Source organism: Heterodontus francisci, chromosome 6, assembly GCF_036365525.1.
Source record: "Heterodontus francisci isolate sHetFra1 chromosome 6, sHetFra1.hap1, whole genome shotgun sequence".
NCBI classification, from domain to species: Eukaryota; Metazoa; Chordata; class Chondrichthyes; order Heterodontiformes; family Heterodontidae; genus Heterodontus; species Heterodontus francisci.
In genome coordinates, this window is record NC_090376.1 from 157,944,822 (window position 1) to 157,967,126 (window position 22,305).

Consider the following 22,305-nt stretch of genomic DNA (forward strand, 5'->3'; position numbering starts at 1 on the left):
GAAGGGTTTCAGTGTGTGGGGAAGGGGTTTCAGTGTGTGGGGAAGGTGTTTCAGTGTGTGGGGTTGTGTTGCTGTTTGTGGGGAAGGAGTTTCAGTGTGTGGGGAAGTGTTTCAGTGTGTGTGGAAGGTGGATCAGTGTGTGGGGAAGTGTTTCAGTGTGTGGGGAAGGTGTTTCAGTGTGTGCGGAAGGGGTTTCAGTGTGTGGGGAAGGTGTTTCAGTGTATGGGGAAGGTGTTTCAGTGTGTGGGGAAGGGGCTTCAGTGTGTGGAGAAGTTGTTTCAGTTTGTGGGGAAGGTGTTTCAGTGTGTGGGGAAGGGGTTTATGTGTCTGGGGAAGGTGTTTCAGTGTGTGGGGAAGGTGTTTCAGTGTGTGGGGAAGGGGTTTCAGTGTGTGGGGATGTGTTTCAGTGTGTTGGGAAGGGGTTTCAGTGTGTGCGGAAGGGTTTCACTGTGTGCGGAAGGGGTTTCAGTGTATGGGGAAGGTGTTTCAGGATGTGCGGAAGGGGCTTCAGTGTGTGGGGAAGGGTTTTCAGTGTGTGGGGAAGGTGTTTCAGTGTGTGCAGAAGGGATCTCAGTGTGTGGGGAAGGGGTTTCAATGTGTGGGGAATGTGTTTCAAGTGTGTTTGGAAGGTTTTCAGTGTGTGGGGAATGTGTTTCAGTGTGCGGTGAATGAGTATCAGTGTTTTGGGAAGGTTTACAGTGTGTGGGGAAGGGGTTTCAGCGTGTGGGGAAGGTGTTTCAGTGTGTGGGGAAGGGTTTCCCTGTGTGCGGAACGGGTTTCAGTGTGTGGGGAAGCGGTTTCAGTGCATGGAAAGGTGTTTCAGTATGTGCGGAAGCAGCTTCAGTGTGTGGGGAAGGGGTTTCAGTGCGTGGGGAAGGTGTTTCAGTGTGTGCAGAAGGGATTTCAGTGTGTGGGGAAGGGCTTTCAGTGTGTGGGGAATGTGTTTCAGTGTGTTTGGAAGGGTTTCAGTGTGTGGGGAATGTGTTTCAATGTGTGGTGAATGTGTTTCAGTGTGTGGCGATGTGTTGCAGTGTGTGGGGATGACGTTTCAGTGTATGGGGAATGTGTTTCAGTGTGTGGGGAAGGGGTTTCAGTGTTGGGGGAGTGTTTCCAGTGTGTGGGGAAGGTGCTACTGTGTGTGAGAGGTGTTTCAGTGTGTGGGGAAGGTGTTTCAGTGTGCGAGGAAGGGTTTCAGTGTGTGGGGAAGTTGTTTCAGTATGTGCGGAAGGGGTTTCAGTGTGTGGGGAAGGTGTTTTGTTGCGTGGGGAAGGTGTTTCAGTGTGTGGGGAAGGGGTTTCAGTGTGTGGGGAAGGGGTTTCAGTGTGTGGGGAATGGGTTTCAGTGTGTGGGGATTGTGATGCTGTGTGTATGGAAGGGTTTCAGTGTGTGGGGAATGTGTTTCAGTGTGTGGTGAATGGGTCTCAGTGTTTGGGGAAGGGTCTCAGTGTGTGGGGAGGGGTTTCAGTGTGTGGGGAAGGTGTTTCAGTGTGTGGGGATGTGTTGCAGTTTGTGGGGAAGGGGTTTCAGTGTGTGGGGAAGTGTTTCAGTGTGTGGGGAAGGTGTTTCAGTGTGTGGGGAAGTGTTTCAGTGTGTGGGGAAGGTGTTTCAGTGTGTGTGGAAGGGGTTTCAGTGTGTGGGGAAGGTGTTTCAGTGTGTGGGGAAGGTGTTTTAGTGTGTGGGGAAGGGGCTTCAGTGTGTGGGGATTGTGATTCTGTCTGTTTGGAAGGGTTTCAGTGTGTGGCGAATGTGTTTCACTGTGTGGTGAATGGGTTTCAGTGTTTGGGGAAGAGTTTCAGTGTGTGGGGAAGGGGTTTCAGTGTGTGGGGAAGGTGTTTCAGTGTTTGGGGTTGTGTTGCAGTTTGTGGGGAAGGAGTTTCAGTGTGTGGGGAAGTGTTTCAGTGTGTGGGGAAGGTGGTTCAGTGTGTGGGGAAGTGTTTCAGTGTGTGGGGAAGGTGTTTCAGTGTGTGCGGAAGGGGTATCAGTGTGTGGGGAAGGTGTTTCAGTGTATGGGGAAGGTGTTTCAGTGTGTGGGGAAGGGGCTTCAGTGTGTGGAGAAGTTGTTTCAGTTTGTGGGGAAGGTGTTTCAGTGTGTGGGGAAGGGATTTCAGTGTGTGGGGAAGGTGTTTCAGTGTGTGGGGAAGGTGTTTCAGTGTGTGGGGAAGGGGTTTCAGTGTGTGGGGATGTGTTTCAGTGTGTTGGGAAGGGGTTTCAGTGTGTGGGGAAGTTGTTTCAGTTTGTGCGGAAGGGGTTTCAGTGTGTGGGGAAAGTGTTTTGTTGCGTGGGTAAGGTGTTTCAGTGTGTGGGGAAGCGGTTTCAGTGTGTGGGGAAGGTGTTTCAGTGTGTGGGGAAGGGGTTTCAGTGTGTGGGGAATGGGTTTCAGTGTGTGGGGATTGTGATTCTGTGTGTTTGGAAGGGTTTCAGCGTGTGGGGAATGTGTTTCAGTGTGTGGTGAATGGGTCTCAGTGTTTGGAGAAGGGTTTAAGTGTGTGGGGAAGGGGTTTCAGTGTGTGGGGAAGGTGTTTCAGTGTGTGGGGATGTGTTGCAGTGTGTGGGGAAGGTGTTTCAGTGTGTGGGGAAGGGTTTCAGTGTGTGGGGAAGGTGTTTCAGTGTGTGCGGAAGGGTTTTCAGTGATTGGGGGAGGGTTTCCAGTGTGTGGGGAAGGTGCTACTGTGTGTGCAGAAGGGGTTTCAGTGTGTGGGGAAGGGGTTTCAGTGTGTGGGGAATGTGTTTCAGTGTGTTTGGAAGGGTTTCAGTGTGTGGGGAATGTGTTTCAGTGTGTGCTGAATGGCTCTCAGTGTTTTGGGAAGGTTTACAGTGTGTGGGGAAGGGGTTTCAGCATGTGGGGAATGTGTTGCAGAGAGTGGGGATGGCGTTTCAGTGTGTGGGGAAGGTGTTTCAGTGTGTGGGGAAGGGGTTTCAGTGTGTGGGGAAGGTTTTTCAGTGTGTGGGGAAGGTGCAACAGTGAGTGGGAGGTGTTTCAGTGTGTGGGGAAGGTGTTTCAGTGTGTGGGGAAGGGTTTCAGTGTGTGGGGAAGGTGTTTCAGTGTGTACGGAAGGGGTTTCAGTGTGTGGGGGAGGTGTTTTGTTGCGTGGGGAAGGTGTTTCAGTGTGTGGGGAAGGTGTTTCGGTGTGTGGGGAAGGTGTTTCAGTGTGTGCAGAAGGGGTTTCTGTGTGTGGGGAAGGGGTTTCAGTGTGTAGGGAATGTGTTTCAGTGTGTTTGGAAGGGTTTCAGTGTGTGGGCAATTTGTTTCAGTGTGTGGTGCATGGGTATCAGTGTTTGGGGAACGGGTTCAGTGTGTGGGGAAGGGGTTTCAGTGTGTGGCGAAGGTGTTTCTGTGTGTGTGGATGGGGTTTCAGTGTGTGGGGAAGGTGTTTCACTGTGTGGTGAAGGGGATTCAGTGTGTGGGGAAGGGTTTCCAGTGTGTGGGGAAGGTGTTTCAGTGTGTGGGGAAGTGTTTCAGTGTGTTTGGAAGGGTTTCAGTGTGTGGGGAATGTGTTTCAATGTGTGGTGAATGTGTTTCAGTGTGTGGCGATGTGTTGCAGTGTGTGGGGATGGCGTTTCAGTGTATGGGGAATGTGTTTCAGTGTGTGAGGAAGGGGTTTCAGTGTTGGGGGAGTGTTTCCAGTGTGTGGGGAAGGTGCTACTGTGTGTGAGAGGTGTTTCAGTGTGTGGGGAAGGTGTTTCAGTGTGCGGGGAAGGGTTTCAGTGTGTGGGGAAGTTGTTTCAGTATGTGCGGAAGGGGTTTCAGTGTGTGGGGAAGGTGTTTTGTTGCGTGGGGAAGGTGTTTCAGTGTGTGGGGAAGGGGTTTCAGTGTGTGGGGAAGGTGTTTCAGTGTGTGGGGAAGGGGTTTCAGTGTGTGGGGAATGGGTTTCAGTGTGTGGGGATTGTGATTCTGTGTGTATGGAAGGGTTTCAGTGTGTGGGGAATGTGTTTCAGTGTGTGGTGAATGGGTCTCAGTGTTTGGGGAAGGGTTTCAGTGTGTGGGGAGGGGTTTCAGTGTGTGGGGAAGGTGTTTCAGTGTGTGGGGATGTGTTGCAGTTTGTGGGGAAGGGGTTTCAGTGTGTGGGGAAGTGTTTCAATGTGTGGGGAAGGTGTTTCAGTGTGTGGGGAAGGGTTTCAGTGTGTGGGGAAGGTGTTTCAGTGTGTGTGGAAGGGGTTTCAGTGTGTGGGGAAGGTGTTTCAGTGTACGGGGAAGGTGTTTCAGTGTGGGGGAAGGGGCTTCAGTGTGTGGGGATTGTGATTCTGTCTGTTTGGAAGGGTTTCAGTGTGTGGGGAATGTGTTTCAATGTGTGGTGAATGGGTTTCAGTGTTTGGGGAAGGGTTTCAGTGTGTGGGGAAGGGGTTTCAGTGTGTGGGGAAGGTGTTTCAGTGTGTGGGGTTGTGTTGCAGTTTGTGGGGAAGGAGTTTCAGTGTGTGGGGAAGTGTTTCAGTGTGTGGGGAAGGTGCTTCAGTGTGTGGGGAAGTGTTTCAGTGTGTGGGGAAGGTGTTTCAGTGTGTGGGGAAGGGTTTCAGTGTGTGGGGAAGGTGTTTCAGTGTATGGGGAAGGTGTTTCAGTGTGTGGGGAAGGGGTTTCAGTGTGTGGGGATGTGTTTCAGTGTGTTGGGAAGGGGTTTCAGTGTGTGCGGAAGGGTTTCACTGTGTGCGGAAGGGGTTTCAGTGTATGGGGAAGGTGTTTCAGGATGTGCGGAAGGGGCTTCAGTGTGTGGGGAAGGGTTTTCAGTGTGTGGGGAAGGTGTTTCAGTGTGTGCAGAAGGGATCTCAGTGTGTGGGGAAGGGGTTTCAATGTGTGGGGAATGTGTTTCAAGTGTGTTTGGAAGGTTTTCAGTGTGTGGGGAATGTGTTTCAGTGTGCGGTGAATGAGTATCAGTGTTTTGGGAAGGTTTACAGTGTGTGGGGAAGGGGTTTCAGCGTGTGGGGAAGGTGTTTCAGTGTGTGGGGAAGGGTTTCCCTGTGTGCGGAACGGGTTTCAGTGTGTGGGGAAGCGGTTTCAGTGCATGGAAAGGTGTTTCAGTATGTGCGGAAGCAGCTTCAGTGTGTGGGGAAGGGGTTTCAGTGCGTGGGGAAGGTGTTTCAGTGTGTGCAGAAGGGATTTCAGTGTGTGGGGAAGGGCTTTCAGTGTGTGGGGAATGTGTTTCAGTGTGTTTGGAAGGGTTTCAGTGTGTGGGGAATGTGTTTCAATGTGTGGTGAATGTGTTTCAGTGTGTGGCGATGTGTTGCAGTGTGTGGGGATGACGTTTCAGTGTATGGGGAATGTGTTTCAGTGTGTGGGGAAGGGGTTTCAGTGTTGGGGGAGTGTTTCCAGTGTGTGGGGAAGGTGCTACTGTGTGTGAGAGGTGTTTCAGTGTGTGGGGAAGGTGTTTCAGTGTGCGGGGAAGGGTTTCAGTGTGTGGGGAAGTTGTTTCAGTATGTGCGGAAGGGGTTTCAGTGTGTGGGGAAGGTGTTTTGTTGCGTGGGGAAGGTGTTTCAGTGTGTGGGGAAGGGGTTTCAGTGTGTGGGGAAGGGGTTTCAGTGTGTGGGGAATGGGTTTCAGTGTGTGGGGATTGTGATTCTGTGTGTATGGAAGGGTTTCAGTGTGTGGGGAATGTGTTTCAGTGTGTGGTGAATGGGTCTCAGTGTTTGGGGAAGGGTCTCAGTGTGTGGGGAGGGGTTTCAGTGTGTGGGGAAGGTGTTTCAGTGTGTGGGGATGTGTTGCAGTTTGTGGGGAAGGGGTTTCAGTGTGTGGGGAAGTGTTTCAGTGTGTGGGGAAGGTGTTTCAGTGTGTGGGGAAGTGTTTCAGTGTGTGGGGAAGGTGTTTCAGTGTGTGTGGAAGGGGTTTCAGTGTGTGGGGAAGGTGTTTCAGTGTATGGGGAAGGTGTTTTAGTGTGTGGGGAAGGGGCTTCAGTGTGTGGGGATTGTGATTCTGTCTGTTTGGAAGGGTTTCAGTGTGTGGCGAATGTGTTTCACTGTGTGGTGAATGGGTTTCAGTGTTTGGGGAAGAGCTTCAGTGTGTGGGGAAGGGGTTTCAGTGTGTGGGGAAGGTGTTTCAGTGTTTGGAATTGTGTTGCAGTTTGTGGGGAAGGAGTTTCAGTGTGTGGGGAAGTGTTTCAGTGTGTGGGGAAGGTGGTTCAGTGTGTGGGGAAGTGTTTCAGTGTGTGGGGAAGGTGTTTCAGTGTGTGCGGAAGGGGTTTCAGTGTGTGGGGAAGGTGTTTCAGTGTATGGGGAAGGTGTTTCAGTGTGTGGGGAAGGGGCTTCAGTGTGTGGAGAAGTTGTTTCAGTTTGTGGGGAAGGTGTTTCAGTGTGTGGGGAAGGGATTTCAGTGTGTGGGGAAGGTGTTTCAGTGTGTGGGGAAGGTGTTTCAGTGTGTGGGGAAGGGGTTTCAGTGTGTGGGGATGTGTTTCAGTGTGTTGGGAAGGGGTTTCAGTGTGTGGGGAAGTTGTTTCAGTTTGTGCGGAAGGGGTTTCAGTGTGTGGGGAAAGTGTTTTGTTGCGTGGGGAAGGTGTTTCAGTGTGTGGGGAAGCGGTTTCAGTGTGTGGGGAAGGTGTTTCAGTGTGTGGGGAAGGGGTTTCAGTGTGTGGGGAATGGGTTTCAGTGTGTGGGGATTGTGATTCTGTGTGTTTGGAAGGGTTTCAGCGTGTGGGGAATGTGTTTCAGTGTGTGGTGAATGGGTCTCAGTGTTTGGAGAAGGGTTTAAGTGTGTGGGGAAGGGGTTTCAGTGTGTGGGGAAGGTGTTTCAGTGTGTGGGGATGTGTTGCAGTGTGTGGGGAAGGTGTTTCAGTGTGTGGGGAAGGGTTTCAGTGTGTGGGGTAGGTGTTTCAGTGTGTGCGGAAGGGTTTTCAGTGATTGGGGGAGGGTTTCCAGTGTGTGGGGAAGGTGCTACTGTGTGTGCAGAAGGGGTTTCAGTGTGTGGGGAAGGGGTTTCAGTGTGTGGGGAATGTGATTCAGTGTGTTTGGAAGGGTTTCAGTGTGTGGGGAATGTGTTTCAGTGTGTGCTGAATGGCTCTCAGTGTTTTGGGAAGGTTTACAGTGTGTGGGGAAGGGGTTTCAGCATGTGGGGAATGTGTTGCAGAGAGTGGGGATGGCGTTTCAGTGTGTGGGGAAGGTGTTTCAGTGTGTGGGGAAGGGGTTTCAGTGTGTGGGGAAGGTTTTTCAGTGTGTGGGGAAGGTGCAACAGTGAGTGGGAGGTGTTTCAGTGTGTGGGGAAGGTGTTTCAGTGTGTGGGGAAGGGTTTCAGTGTGTGGGGAAGGTGTTTCAGTGTGTACGGAAGGGGTTTCAGTGTGTGGGGGAGGTGTTTTGTTGCGTGGGGAAGGTGTTTCAGTGTGTGGGGAAGGTGTTTCAGTGTGTGGGGAAGGTGTTTCAGTGTGTGCAGAAGGGGTTTCTGTGTGTGGGGAAGGGGTTTCAGTGTGTAGGGAATGTGTTTCAGTGTGTTTGGAAGGGTTTCAGTGTGTGGGCAATTTGTTTCAGTGTGTGGTGCATGGGTATCAGTGTTTGGGGAACGGGTTCAGTGTGTGGGGAAGGGGTTTCAGTGTGTGGCGAAGGTGTTTCTGTGTGTGTGGATGGGGTTTCAGTGTGTGGGGAAGGTGTTTCAGTGTGTGGTGAAGGGGATTCAGTGTGTGGGGAAGGGTTTCCAGTGTGTGGGGAAGGTGTTTCAGTGTGTGGGGAAGTGTTTCAGTGTGTTTGGAAGGGTTTCAGTGTGTGGGGAATGTGTTTCAATGTGTGGTGAATGTGTTTCAGTGTGTGGCGATGTGTTGCAGTGTGTGGGGATGGCGTTTCAGTGTATGGGGAATGTGTTTCAGTGTGTGAGGAAGGGGTTTCAGTGTTGGGGGAGTGTTTCCAGTGTGTGGGGAAGGTGCTACTGTGTGTGAGAGGTGTTTCAGTGTGTGGGGAAGGTGTTTCAGTGTGCGGGGAAGGGTTTCAGTGTGTGGGGAAGTTGTTTCAGTATGTGCGGAAGGGGTTTCAGTGTGTGGGGAAGGTGTTTTGTTGCGTGGGGAAGGTGTTTCAGTGTGTGGGGAAGGGGTTTCAGTGTGAGGGGAAGGTGTTTCAGTGTGTGGGGAAGGGGTTTCAGTGTGTGGGGAATGGGTTTCAGTGTGTGGGGATTGTGATTCTGTGTGTATGGAAGGGTTTCAGTGTGTGGGGAATGTGTTTCAGTGTGTGGTGAATGGGTCTCAGTGTTTGGGGAAGGGTTTCAGTGTGTGGGGAGGGGTTTCAGTGTGTGGGGAAGGTGTTTCAGTGTGTGGGGATGTGTTGCAGTTTGTGGGGAAGGGGTTTCAGTGTGTGGGGAAGTGTTTCAATGTGTGGGGAAGGTGTTTCAGTGTGTGGGGAAGGGTTTCAGTGTGTGGGGAAGGTGTTTCAGTGTGTGTGGAAGGGGTTTCAGTGTGTGGGGAAGGTGTTTCAGTGTACGGGGAAGGTGTTTCAGTGTGGGGGAAGGGGCTTCAGTGTGTGGGGATTGTGATTCTGTCTGTTTGGAAGGGTTTCAGTGTGTGGGGAATGTGTTTCAATGTGTGGTGAATGGGTTTCAGTGTTTGGGGAAGGGTTTCAGTGTGTGGGGAAGGGGTTTCAGTGTGTGGGGAAGGTGTTTCAGTGTGTGGGGTTGTGTTGCAGTTTGTGGGGAAGGAGTTTCAGTGTGTGGGGAAGTGTTTCAGTGTGTGGGGAAGGTGCTTCAGTGTATGGGGAAGGTGTTTCAGTGTGTGGGGAAGGGGCTTCAGTGTGTGGAGAAGTTGTTTCAGTTTGTGGGGAAGGTGTTTCAGTGTGTGGGGAAGGTGTTTCAGTGTGTGGGGAAGGTGTTTCAGTGTGTGGGGAAGGTGTTTCAGTGTGTGGGGAAGGGGTTTCAGTGTGTGGGGATGTGTTTCAGTGTGTTGGGAAGGGGTTTCAGTGTGTGCGGAAGGGTTTCACTGTGTGCGGAAGGGGTTTCAGTGTATGGGGAAGGTGTTTCAGGATGTGCGGAAGGGGCTTCAGTGTGTGGGGAAGGGTTTTCAGTGTGTGGGGAAGGTGTTTCAGGGTGTGCAGAAGGGATTTCAGTGTGTGGGGAAGGGGTTTCAGTGTGTGGGGAATGTGTTTCAAGTGTGTTTGGAAGGTTTTCAGTGTGTGGGGAATGTGTTTCAGTGTGCGGTGAATGAGTATCAGTGTTTTGGGAAGGTTTACAGTGTGTGGGGAAGGGGTTTCAGCGTGTGGGGAATGTGTTTCAGTGTGTGGCGATGTGTTGCAGTGTGTGGGGATGGCGTTTCAGTGTGTGGGGAAGGTGTTTCAGTGTGTGGGGAAGGGTTTCAGTGTGTGGGGAAGGTGTTGCAGTGTGTGCGGATGGGGTTTCAGTGTGTGGGGAAGGTGTTTTGTTGCGTGGGGAAGGTGTTTCAGTGTGTGGGGAAGGGGTTTCATTGTGTGGGGAAGGTGTTTCTATGTGTGCAGAAGGGGTTTCAGTGTGTGGGGAAGGTGTTTCAGTGTGTGGGGAAGGGTTTCACTGTGTGCGGAACGGGTTTCAGTGTGTGGGGAAGCGGTTTCAGTGCATGGGGAAGGTGTTTCAGTATGTGCGGAAGCAGCTTCAGTGTGTGGGGAAGGTGTTTCAGTGTGTGGGGAAGGTGTTTCAGTGTGTGCAGAAGGGATTTCAGTGTGTGGGAAAGGGCTTTCAGTGTGTGGGGAATTTGTTTCAGTGTGTTTGGAAGGGTTTCAGTGTGTGGGGAATGTGTTTCAATGTGTGGTGAATGTGTTTCAGTGTGTGGCGATGAGTTGCAGTGTGTGGGGATGGCGTTTCAGTGTATGGGGAATGTGTTTCAGTGTGTGGGGAAGGGGTTTCAGTGTTGGGGGAGTGTTTCCAGTGTGTGGGGAAGGTGCTACTGTGTGTGAGAGGTGTTTCAGTGTGTGGGGAAGGTGTTTCATTGTGCGGGGAAGGGTTTCAGTGTGTGGGGAAGTTGTTTCAGTATGTGCGGAAGGGGTTTCAGTGTGTGGGGAAGGTGTTTTGTTGCGTGGGGAAGGTGTTTCAGTGTGTGGGGAAGGGGTTTCAGTGTGTGGGGAAGGTGTTTCAGTGTCTGGGGAAGGGGTTTCAGTGTGTGCGGAAGGGGTTTCAGTGTGTGGGGAAGGTGTTTTGTTGCGTGGGGAAGGTGTTTCAGTGTGTGGGGAAGGGGTTTCAGTGTGTGGGGAATGTGTTTCAGTGTGTGGTGAATGGGTCTCAGTGTTTGGGGAAGGGTTTCATTGTGTGGGCAGGGGTTTCAGTGTGTGGGGAAGGTGTTTCAGTGTGTGGGGATGTGTTGCAGTTTGTGGGGAAGGGGTTTCAGTGTGTGGTGAAGTGTTTCAGTGTGTGGGGAAGGTGTTTCAGTGTGTGGGGAAGGGTTTCAGTGTGTGGGGAAGGTGTTTCAGTGTGTGTGGAAGGGGTTTCAGTGTGTGGGGAAGGTGTTTCAGTGTATGGGGAAGGTGTTTCAGTGTGTGGGGAAGGGGCTTCAGTGTGTGGGGATTGTGATTCTGTCTGTTTGGAAGGGTTTCAGTGTGTGGGGAATGTGTTTCACTCTGTGGTGAATGGGTTTCAGTGTTTGGGGAAGGGTTTCAGTGTGTGGGGAAGGGGTTTCAGTTTGTGGGGAAGGAGTTTCAGTGTGTGGGGAAGTGTTTCAGTGTGTGGGGAAGGTGGTTCAGTGTGTGGGCAAGTGTTTCAGTATGTGGGGAAGTGTTTCAGTATGTGGGGAAGGTGTTTCAGTGTGTGCGGAAGGGGTTTCAGTGTGTGGGGAAGGTGCTTCAGTGTATGGGGAAGGTGTTTCAGTGTGTGGGGAAGGGGCTTCAGTGTGTGGAGAAGTTGTTTCAGTTTGTGGGGAAGGGGTTTCAGTGTGTGGGGAAGGGGTTTCAGTGAGTGGGGAAGGTGTTTCAGTGTGTGAGGAACGTGTTTCAGTATGTGCGGAAGGGGTTTCAGTGTGTGGGGAAGGTGTTTTGTTGCGTGGGGGAGGTGTTTCAGTGTGTGGTGAAGCGGTTTCAGTGTGTGGGGAAGGTGTTTCAGTGTGTGGGGAAGGGGTTTCAGTGTGTGGGGAATGGGTTTCAGTGTGTGGGGATTGTGATTCTGTGTGTTTGGAAGGGTTTCAGTGTGTGGGGAATGTGTTTCAGTGTGTGGTGAATGGGTCTCAGTGTTTGGGGAGGGGTTTCAGTGTGTGGGGAAGGGGTTTCAGTGTGTGGGGCAGGTGTTTCAGTGTGTGGGGATGTGTTGCAGTGTGTGGGGAAGGTGTTTCAGTGTGTGGGGAAGGGTTTCAGTGTGTGGGTAAGGTGTTTCCGTGTGTGCGGAAGGGTTTTCAGTGATTGGGAGAGGGTTTCCAGTGTGTGGGGAAGGTGCTACTGTGTGTGCAGAAGGGGTTTCAGTGTGTGGGGAAGGGGTTTCAGTGTGTGGGGAATGTGTTTCTGTGTGTTTGGAAGGGTTTCAGTGTGTGGGGAATGTGTTTCAGTGTGTACTGAATGGCTATCAGTGTTTTGGGAAGGTTTACAGTGTGTGGGGAAGGGGTTTCAGCGTGTGGGGAATGTGTTGCAGTGAGTGGGGATGGCGTTTCAGTGTGTGGGGAAGGTGTTTCAGTGTGTGGGGAAGGGGTTTCAGTGTGTGGGGAAGGTTTTCCAGTGTGTGGGGAAGGTGCAACAGTTGGTGGCAGGTGTTTCAGTGTGTGGTGAAGGTGTTTCAGTGTGTGGGGAAGGGTTTCAGTGTGTGGGGAAGGTGTTTCAGTGTGTACGGAAGGGGTTTCAGTGTGTGGGGGAGGTGTTTTGTTGCGTGGGGAAGGTGTTTCAGTGTGTGGGGAAGGTGTTTCAGTGTGTGGGGAAGGTGTTTCAGTGTGTGCAGAAGGGGTTTCTGTGTGTGGGGAAGGGGTTTCAGTCTGTAGGGAATGTGTTTCAGTGTGTTTGGAAGGGTTTCAGTGTGTGGGCAATTTGTTTCAGTGTGTGGTGAATGGGTATCAGTGTTTGGGGAACGGGTTCAGTGTGTGGGGAAGGGGTTTCAGTGTGTGGCGAAGGTGTTTCTGTGTGTGTGGATGAGGTTTCAGTGTGCGGGGAAGGTGTTTCAGTGTGTGGTGAAGGAGATTCAGTGTGTGGGGAAGGGTTTCCAGTGTGTGGGGAAGGTGTTTCAGTGTGTGGGGAAGTGTTTCAGTGTGTGCGGAAGCTGTTTCAGTGTGTGGGGAAGGGTTTCATTGTGTGGGGAATGTGTTTCAGTGTGTGGGGATGTGTTGCACTGTGTGTGGATGGTGTTTCAGTGTGTGGGGAAGGTGTTTCAGTGTGTGGGGAAGGGGATTCAGTGTGTGGGGATGGGTTTCCAGTGTGTGGGGAAGGTGTTTCAGTGTGTGCGGAAGTGTTTCAGTGTGTGGGGAAGCTGTTTCAGTGTGTGCTGAAGGGGTTTCCGTGTGTGGGGAAGGTGTTTCGGTGTGTGGGGAAGGTGTTTCAGTGTGTGCGGAAGGTGTTTCAGTGTGTGGGGAAGGTGTTTCAGTGTGTAGGGAAGGGTTTCAGTGTGTGGGGAAGGGTTTCAGTGTGTGGGGAAGCGGTTTCAGTGTGTGGGGAAGGGTTTCAGTGTTTGGGGAAGGTGTTTCAGTGTGTGTGGAATGGGTTTCAGTGTTTTGGGGAGGTGTTTCAGTGTGTGGGGAATGGGTTCCAGTGTGTGGGAAAGGTGTTTCAGTGTGTGGGGAAGGTTTTCACTGTGTGTGGAAGGGGTTTCAGTGTATGGGGAAGGTGTTTCAGGATGTGCGGAAGGGGCTTCAGTGTGTGGGGAAGGGTTTTCAGTGTGTGGGGAAGGTGTTTCAGTGTGTGCAGAAGGGATTTCAGTGTCTGGGGAAGGGGTTTCAGTGTGTGGGGAATGTGTTTCAAGTGTGTTTGGAAGGGTTTCAGTGTGTGGGGAATGTGTTTCAGTGTGTGGTGAATGAGTATCAGTGTTTTGGGAAGGTTTACAGTGTGTGGGGATGGCGTTTCAGTGTGTGGGGAAGGTGTTTCAGTGTGTGGGGAAGGGTTTCAGTGTGTGGGGAAGGTGTTGCAGTGTGTGCGGAAGGGGTTTCAGTGTGTGGGGAAGGTGTTTTGTTGCTTGGGGAAGGTGTTTCAGTGTGTGGGGAAGGTGTTTCAGTTTGTGGGGAAGGGTTTCACTGTGTGCGGAACGTGTTTCAGTGAGTGGGGAAGGTGTTTCAGTGTGTGGGGAAGGTGTTTCAGTGTGTGCAGAAGGGATTTCAGTGTGTGGGGAAGGGCTTTCAGTGTGTGGGGAATGTGTTTCAGTGTGTTTGGAAGGGTTTCAGCGTGTGGGGAATGTGTTTCAATGTGTGGTGAATGTGTTTCAGTGTGTGGCGATGTGTTGCAGTGTGTGGGGATGGCGTTTCAGTGTATGGGGAATGTGTTTCAGTGTGTGGGGAAGGGGTTTCAGTGTTGGGGGAGTGTTTCCAGTGTGTGGGGAAGGTGCTACTGTGTGTGAGAGGTGTTTCAGTGTGTGGGGAAGGTGATTCAGTGTGCGGGGAAGTGTTTCAGTGTGTGGGGAAGTTGTTTCAGTATGTGCGGAAGGGGTTTCAGTGTGTGGGGAAGGTGTTTTGTTGCGTGAGGAAGGTGTTTCAGTGTGTGGGGAAGGGGTTTCAGTGTGTGGGGAAGGTGTTTCAGTGTGTGGGGAAGGGGTTTCAGTGTGTGGGGAATGGGTTTCAGTGTGTGGGGATTGTGATTCTTTGTGTATGGAAGGGTTTCAGTGTGTGGGGAATGTGTTTCAGTGTGTGGTGAATGGGTCTCAGTGTTTGGGGAAGGGTTTCAGTGTGTGGGGAGGGGTTTCAGTGGTTGGGGAAGGTGTTTCAGTGTGTGGGGATGTGTTGCAGTTTGTGGGGAAGGGGTTTCAGTGTGTGGGGAAGTGTTTCAGTGAGTGGGGAAGGTGTTTCAGTGTGTGGGGAAGGGTTTCAGTGTGTGGGGAAGGTGTTTCAGTGTGTGTGGAAGGTGTTTCAGTGTGTGGGGAAGGTGTTTCAGTGTATGGGGAAGGTGTTTCAGTGTGTGGGGAAGGTGTTTCAGTGTGTGGGGATTGTGATTCTGTCTGTTTGGAAGGGTTTCAGTGTGTGGGGAATGTGTTTCACTTTGTGGTGAATGGGTTTCAGTGTTTGGGGAAGTGTTTCAGTGTGTGGGGAAGGGGTTTCAGTGTGTGGGGAAGGTGTTTCAGTGTGTGGGGTTGTGTTGCAGTTTGTGGGGAAGGAGTTTCAGTGTGTGGGGAAGTGTTTCAGTGTGTGGGGAAGGTGGTTCAGTGTGTGGGGAAGTGTTTCAGTGTGTGGGGAAGGTGTTTCAGTGTGTGCGGAAGGGGTTTCAGTGTGTGGGGAAGGTGTTTCAGTGTATGGGGAAGGTGTTTCAGTGTGTGGGGAAGGTGTTTTGTTGCGTGGGTTAGGTGTTTCAGTGTGTGGGGAAGGGGTTTCATTGTGTGGGGAAGATGTTTCTATGTGTGCAGAAGGGGTTTCAGTGTGTGGGGAAGGTGTTTCAGTGTGTGGGGAAGGGTTTCACTGTGTGCGGAACGTGTTTCAGTGAGTGGGGAAGGGGTTTCAGTGCATGGGGAAGGTGTTTCAGTATGTGCGGAAGCAGCTTCAGTGTGTGGGGAAGGGGTTTCAGTGTGTGGGGAAGGTGTTTCAGTGTGTGCAGAAGGGATTTCAGTGTGTGGGGAAGGGCTTTCAGTGTGTGGGGAATGTGTTTCAGTGTGTTTGGAAGGGTTTCAGTGTGTGGGGAATGTGTTTCAATGTGTGGTGAATGTGTTTCAGTGTGTGGCGATGTGTTGCAGTGTGTGGGGATGGCGTTTCAGTGTATGGGGAATGTGTTTCAGTGTGTGGGGAAGGGGTTTCAGTGTTGGGGGAGTGTTTCCAGTGTGTGGGGAAGGTGCTACTGTGTGTGAGAGGTGTTTCAGTGTGTGGGGAAGGTGTTTCAGTGTGCGGGGAAGTGTTTCACTGTGTGGGGAAGTTGTTTCAGTATGTGCGGAAGGGGTTTCAGTGTGTGGGGAAGGTGTTTTGTTGCGTGAGGAAGGTGTTTCAGTGTGTGGGGAAGGGGTTTCAGTGTGTGGGGAAGGTGTTTCAGTGTGTGGGGAAGGGGTTTCAGTGTGTGGGGAATGGGTTTCAGTGTGTGGGGATTGTGATTCTGTGTGTATGGAAGGCTTTCAGTGTGTGGGGAATGTGTTTCAGTGTGTGGTGAATGGGTCTCAGTGTTTGGGGAAGGGTTTCAGTGTGTGGGGAGGGGTTTCAGTGGTTGGGGAAGGTGTTTCAGTGTGTGGGGATGAGTTGCAGTTTGTGGGGAAGGGGTTTCAGTGTGTGGGGAAGTGTTTTAGTGAGTGGGGAAGGTGTTTCAGTGTGTGGGGAAGGGTTTCAGTGTGTGGGGAAGGTGTTTCAGTGTGTGTGGAAGGGGTTTCAGTGTGTGGGGAAGGTGTTTCAGTGTATGGGGAAGGTGTTTCAGTGTGTGGGGAAGGGGCTTCAGTGTGTGGGGATTGTGATTCTGTCTGTTTGGAAGGGTTTCAGTGTGTGGGGAATGTGTTTCACTTTGTGGTGAATGGGTTTCAGTGTTTGGGGAAGTGTTTCAGTGTGTGGGGAAGTGGTTTCAGTGTGTGGGGAAGGTGTTTCAGTGTGTGGGGTTGTGTTGCAGTTTGTGGGGAAGGAGTTTCAGTGTGAGGGGAAGTGTTTCAGTGTGTGGGGAAGGTGGTTCAGTGTGTGGGGAAGTGTTTCAGTGTGTGGGGAAGGTGTTTCAGTGTGTGCGGAAGGGGTTTCAGTGTGTGGGGAAGGAGTTTCAGTGTATGGGGAAGGTGTTTCAGTGTGTGGGGAAGGGGCTTCAGTGTGTGGAGCAGTTGTTTCAGTTGGTGGGGAAGGTGTTTCAGTGTGTGGGGAAGGGGTTTCAGTGTGTGGGGAAGGTGTTTCAGTGTGTGGGGAAGGGGTTTCAGTGTGTGGGGAGATGTTTCAGTGTGTTGGGAAGGGGTTTCAGTGTGTGCGGAAGGGTTTCACTGTGTGCGGAAGGGGTTTCAGTGTGTGGGGAAGGTGTTTTGTTGCGTGGGGAAGGTGTTTCAGTGTGTGGGGAAGGGGTTTCAGTGTGTGGGGAAGGTGTTTCAGTGTGTGGGAAGGGGTTTCAGTGGGTGGGGATTGTGATTCTGTGTGTTTGGAAGGGTTTCAGTGTGTGGGGAATGTGTTTCAGTGTGTGGTGAATGTGTCTCCGTGTTTGGGGAAGGGTTTCCGTGTGTGGGGAAGGGGTTTCAGTGTGTGGGGAAGTTGTTTCAGTATGTGCGGAAGGGGTTTCAGTGTGTGGGGAAGGTGTTTTGTTGCGTGGGGAAGGTGCTTCAGTGTGTGGGGAAGCGGTTTCAGTGTGTGGGGAAGGTGTTTCAGTGTGTGGGGAAGGGGTTTCAGTGTGTGGGGAATGGGTTTCAGTGTGTGGGGATTGTGATTCTGTGTGTTTGGAAGGGTTTCAGTGTGTGGGGAATGTGTTTCAGTGTGTGGTGAATGGGTCTCAGTGTTTGGGGAAGGGTTTCAGTGTGTGGGGAAGGGGTTTCAGTGTGTGGGGAAGGTGTTTCAGTGTGTGGGGATGTGTTGCAGTTTGTGGGGAAGGGGCTTCAGTGTGTTTGGAAGGGTTTCTGTGTGTGGGGAAGGTGTTTCAGTGTGTGGGGAAGGGTTTCAGTGTGTGGGGAAGGTGTTTCAGTGTGTGCGGAAGGGGTTTCAGTGTGTGGGGAAGGTGTTTCAGTGTATGGCGAAGGTGTTTCAGTGAGTGGAGATGGGGCTTCAGTGTGTGGGGAAGTTGTTTCAGTGTGTGGGGAAGGTGTTTCAGTGTGTGGGGAAGGGGTTTCAGTGTGTGGGGAAGGGGTTTCAGTGTGTGCGGAAGGGATTTCAGTGTGTGGGGAAGGGGTTTCAGTGTGTGGGGAAGGGGTTTCAGTGTGTGGGGATTGTGATTCTGTGTGTTTGGAGGGTTTCAGTGTGTGGGGAATGTGTTTCACTGTGTGGTGAATGGGTTTCAGTGTTTGGGGAAGGGTTTCAGTGTGTGGGGAAGGGGTTTCTCTGTGTGGGGAAGGTGTTTCATTGTGTGGGGTTGTGTTGCAGTTTGTGGGGAAGGAGTTTCAGTGTGTGGGGAAGTGTTTCAGTGTGTGGGGAAGGTGGTTCAGTGTGTGGGGAAGTGTTTCAGTGAGTGAGGAAGGTGTTTCAGTGTGTGCGGAAGGGGTTTCAGTGTGTGGGGAAGGTGTTTCAGTGTATGGGGAAGGTGTTTCAGTGTGTGGGGAAGGGGTTTCAGTGTGTGCGGAAGGGGTTTCAGTGTGTGGGGAAGGTGTTTCAGTGTGTGGGGAAGGTGTTTCAGTGTGTGGGGAAGGTGTTTCAGTGTGTGGGGAAGGTGTTTCAGTGTGTGGGGAAGGGGTTTCAGTGTGTGGGGATGTGTTTCAGAGTGTTGGGAAGGGGTTTCAGTGTGTGCGGAAGGGTTTCACTGTGTGCGGAAGGCGTTTCAGTGTGTGGGGAAGGAGTTTCAGTGTGTGGGGAAGTTGTTTCAGTGTGTGTGTGGAAGGGGTTTCAGTGTGTGGGGATTTGTTTCATTGTGTAGGGAAGGGGTTTAAGTGTGTGGGGATGTGTCGCAATGTGTGGGGAAGGTGTTTCAGTGTGTGGGGAAGGTTTTCACTGTGTGCGGAAGGGGTTTCAGTGTGTGCGGAAGGATTTTCAGTGTATGGGGAAGGTGTTTCAGTAGTGCGGAAGGTGTTTCAGTGTGTGGGGAAGGGGTTTCAGTGTGTGGGGAAGGTGTTTCAGTGTGTGCTGAAGGGATTTCAGTGTGTGGGGAAGGGGTTCCAGTGTGTGGGGAATGTGTTTCAGTGTGTTTGGAAGGGTTTCAGTGTGTGGGGAATGTGCTTCAGTGTGTGGTGAATGAGTATCAGTGTTTTGGGAAGGTTTACAGTGTGTGTGGATGGCGTTTCAGTGTGTGGGGTAGGTGTTTCAGTGTGAGGGGAAGGGGTTTCAGTGATTGGGGGAGGGTTTCCAGTGTGTGGGAAAGGTGCTACTGTGTGTGCAGAAGGGGTTTCAGTGTGTGGGGAAGGGGTTTCAGTGTGTGGGCAATGTGTTTCAGTGTGTTTGGAAGGGTTTCAGTGTGTGGGGAATGTGTTTCAGTGTGTGCTGAATGGCTATCAGTGTTTTGGGAAGGTTTACAGTGTGTGGGGAAGGGGTTTCAGCGTGTGGGGAATGTGTTGCAGTGAGTGGGGATGGTGTTTCAGTGTGTGGGGAAGGTCTTTCAGTGTGTGGGGAAGGGGTTTCAGTGTGTGGGGAAGGGGTTTCAGTGTGTGGGGAAGGTTTTCCAGTGTGTGGGGAAGGTGCAACAGTGAGTGGGAGGTGTTTCAGTGTGTGGGGAAGGTGTTTCAGTGTGTGGGGAAGGGTTTCCGTGTGTGGGGAAGGTGTTTCAGTGTGTACGGAAGGGGTTTCAGTGTGTGGGGGAGGTGTTTTGTTGTGTGGGGAAGGTGTTTCAGTGTGTGGGGAAGGTGTTTCAGTGTGTGGGGAAGGTGTTTCAGTGTGTGCAGAAGGGGTTTCAGTGTGTGGGGAAGGGGTTTCAGTGTGTGGGGAAGGTGTTTCAGTGTGTGCAGAAGGGATTTCAGTGTGTGGGGAAGGGGTTTCAGTGTGTGGGGAATGTGTTTCAGTGTGTTTGGAAGGGTTTCAGTGTGTGGGGAATGTGTTTCAGTGTGTGGTGAATGAGTATCAGTGTTTTGGGAAGGTTTACAGTGTGTGGGGATGGCGTTTCAGTGTGTGGGGTAGGTGTTTCAGTGTGAGGGGAAGGGGTTTCAGTGATTGGGGGAGGGTTTCCAGTGTGTGGGGAAGGTGCTACTGTGTGTGCAGAATGGGTTTCAGTGTGTGGGGAAGGGGTTTCAGTGTGTGGGGAAGGGGTTTCATTGTGTTTGGAAGGGTTTCAGTGTGTGGGGAATGTGTTTCAGTGTGTGCTGAATGGCTATCAGTGTTTTGGGAAGGGGTTTCAGTGTGTGGGGAAGGTTTTCCAGTGTGTGGGGAAGGTGCAACAGTGAGTGGGAGGTGTTTCAGTGTGTGGGGAAGGTGTTTCAGTGTGTGGGGAAGGGTTTCCGTGTGTGGGGAAGGTGTTTCAGTGTGTACGGAAGGGGTTTCAGTGTGTGGGGGAGGTGTTTTGTTGCGTGGGGAAGGTGTTTCAGTGTGTGGGGAAGGTGTTTCAGTGTGTGCAGAAGGGGTTTCTGTGTGTGGGGAAGGGGTTTCAGTGAGTAGGGAATGTGTTTCTGTGTGTTTGGAAGGGTTTCAGTGTGTGGGCAATTTGTTTCAATGTGTGGTGAATGGGTATCAGTGTTTGGGGAACGGGTTCAGTGTGTGGGGAAGGGGTTTCAGTGTGTGGCGAAGGTGTTTCTGTGTGTGTGGATTTGGTTTCAGTGTGTGGGGAAGGTGTTTCAGTGTGTGGTATAGGGGATTCAGTGTGTGGGGAAGGGTTTCCAGTGTGTGAGGAAGGTGTTTCAGTGTGTGGGGAAGTGTTTCAGTGTGTGGGGAAGCTTTTTCAGTGTGTGGGGAAGGGTTTCATTGTGTGGGGAATGTGTTTCAGTGTGTGGGGATGTGTTGCACTGTGTGTGGATGAGGTTTCAGTGTGTGGGGAAGGTGTTTCAATGTGTGGGGAATGGGATTCAGTGTGTGGGGAAGGGTTTCCAGTGTGTGGGGAAGGTGTTTCAGTGTGTGGGGAAGTGTTTCAGTGTGTGGGGAAGCTGTTTCAGTGTGTGCTGAAGGGGTTTCCGTGTGTGGGGAAGGTGTTTCGGTGTGTGGGGAAGGTGTTTCAGTGTGTGCGGAAGGTGTTTCAGTGTGTGGGGAAGGTGTTTCAGTGTGTGGGGCAGGTGTTTCAGTGTGTGGGAAGGGCTTTCAGTGTGTAGGGAAGGGTTTCAGTGTGTGGGGAAGCGGTTTCAGTGTGTGGGGAAGGGTTTCAGTGTTTGGGGAAAGTGTTTCAGTGTGTGTGGAATGGGTTTCAGTGTGTGGGGGAGGTGTTTCAGTGTGTGGGGAAGGTGTTTCAGTGTGTGGGGAAGGAGTTTCAGTGTGTGGGGAAGGGGATTCAGTGTGTGGGGAAGGGTTTCCAGTGTGTGGAGAAGGTGTTTCAGTGTGTGGGGAAGTTTTTCAGTGTGTGGGGAAGCTGTTTCAGTGTGTGCTGAAGGGGTTTCCGTGTGTGGGGAAGGTGTTTCGGTGTGTGGGGAAGGTGTTTCAGTGAGTGGGGAAGGTGTTTCAGTGTGTGCGGAAGGTGTTTCAGTGAGTGGGGAAGGTGTTTCAGTGTGTGGGGCAGGTGTTTCAGTGTGTGGGGCAGGTGTTTCAGTGTGTGGGAAGGGCTTTCAGTGTGTAGGGAAGGGTTTCAGTGTGTGGGGAAGCGGTTTCAGTGTGTGGGGAAGGGTTTCAGTGTTTTGGGAAGGTGTTTCAGTGTGTGTGGAATGGGTTTCAGTGTGTGGGGGAGGTGTTTCAGTGTGTGGGGAAGGGGTTTCAGTGTGTGGGAAAGCTGTTTCAGTGTGTGGGGAAGGGGTTTCAGTCTTTGGGGAAGGTGCTTCTGTGTGTGGGGTAGGGTCCAGTGTGTGGGGAAGGGGTTTCAGTGTGTGGGAAAGGTGTTTCAGTGTGTGGGGATGGTATTTCAGTGTGTGGGGAAGGTGTTTCAGTGTGTGGGGAGGTGTTTTAGTGTGTGGGGAAGGGTTTCAGTATGTGGGGAAGGTGTTTCAGTGTGTGGGGATGAGTTTCAGTGTGTGCAGATGTGTTTCAGTGTGTGGGGATGGGTTTCAGTGTGTGGCGATGGGTTTCAGTTTGTGGGGATGAGTTGCATTGTCTGTGGAAGGGGTTTTGGTGTGTGGGGAAGTGCTTCAGTGTGTGGGGAAGCTGTTTCAGTGTGTGCTGAAGGGGTTTCAGTGTGTGGGGAAGGTGTTTCGGTGTGTGGGGAAGGTGTTTCAGTGTGTGCGGAAGGGGTTTCAGTGTGTGGGGAAGGTGTTTCAGTGTGTGTGGAATGGGTTTCAGTGTGTGGGGGAGGTGTTTCAGTGTGTGGGGAAGGTGTTTCAGTGTGTGGGGACGCTGTTTCAGTGTGTGGGGAAGGGGTTTCAGTGTTTGGGGATGGTGTTTCAGTGTGTGGGGTAGGGTCCAGTGTGTTGGGAAGGGGTTTCAGTGTGTGGGAAAGGTGTTTCAGTGTGTGGGGATGGTATTTCAGTGTGTGGGGAAGGTGTTTCAGTGTGTGGGGAGGTGTTTTAGTGTGTGGGGAAGGGTTTCAGTATGTGGGGAAGGTGTTTCAGTGTGTGGGGATGAGTTTCAGTGTGTGGAGATGTGTTTCAGTGTGTGGGGATGGGTTTCAGTGTGTGGCGATGGGTTTCAGTTTGTGGGGATGAGTTGCATTGTCTGCGGAAGGGGTTTCGGTGTGTGGGGAAGGTGTTTCAGTGTGTGCGGAAGGAGTTTCAGAGTGTGGGGAAGGGATTTCAGTGTGTGGGGATTGTGATTCTGTGTGTTTGGAAGGGTTTAAGTGTGTGGGAAATGTGTTTCAGTGTGTGGTGAATGGGTTTCAGTGTTTGGGGAAGGGTTTCAGTGTTTGGGGAAGGGGTTTCAGTGTGTGGGGAAGGTGTGTCAGAGTGTGGGGATGTGTTGCAGTTTGTGGGGATGGGGTTTCAGTGTGTGGGGAAGGTGTTTCAGAGTGTGGGGAAGGGGTTTCAGTGTGTGGGGAACGGTTTCCAGTGTCTGGGGATGGGGTTTCAGTGTGTGGGGATGTGTTTCAGTGTGTGGGGATGGGTTGCAGTGTGTGGGGAATGGTTTCCCTGTGTTGGCAAGGTGTTTCAGAGTGTGCGGAAGGGGTTTCAGTGTGTGGGGAAGGTGTTTCAGTGCATGGGGAAGGTGTTTCAGTGTGTGGGGAAGGGGTTTCCGTGTGTGGGGAAGTTTTTTCACTGTGTGGGGATGGTGTTTCAGTGTGTGCGGAAGGGTTTTCAGTGTGTGGAGAAGGTGTTTCAGTGTGTGGGGAAGGGGTTTCAGTGTGTGGGGAAGGGTTTCCTGTGTGTGGGGAAGTTGTTTCAGTGTGTGGGGAAGTGTTTCAGTGTGTGGGGAAGCTGTTTCAGTGTGTGCAGAAGGGATTTCAGTGTGTGGGGAAGGGGTTTCAGTGTGTGGGGAATGTGTTTCAGTGTGTTTGGAAGGGTTTCAGTGTGTGGGGAATGTGTTTCAGTGTGTGGTGAATGAGTATCAGTGTTTTGGGAAGGTTTACAGTGTGTGGGGATGGCGTTTCAGTGTGTGGGGTAGGTGTTTCAGTGTGAGGGGAAGGGGTTTCAGTGATTGGGGGAGGGTTTCCAGTGTGTGGGGAAGGTGCTACTGTGTGTGCAGAATGGGTTTCAGTGTGTGGGGAAGGGGTTTCAGTGTGTGGGGAAGGGGTTTCATTGTGTTTGGAAGGGTTTCAGTGTGTGGGGAATGTGTTTCAGTG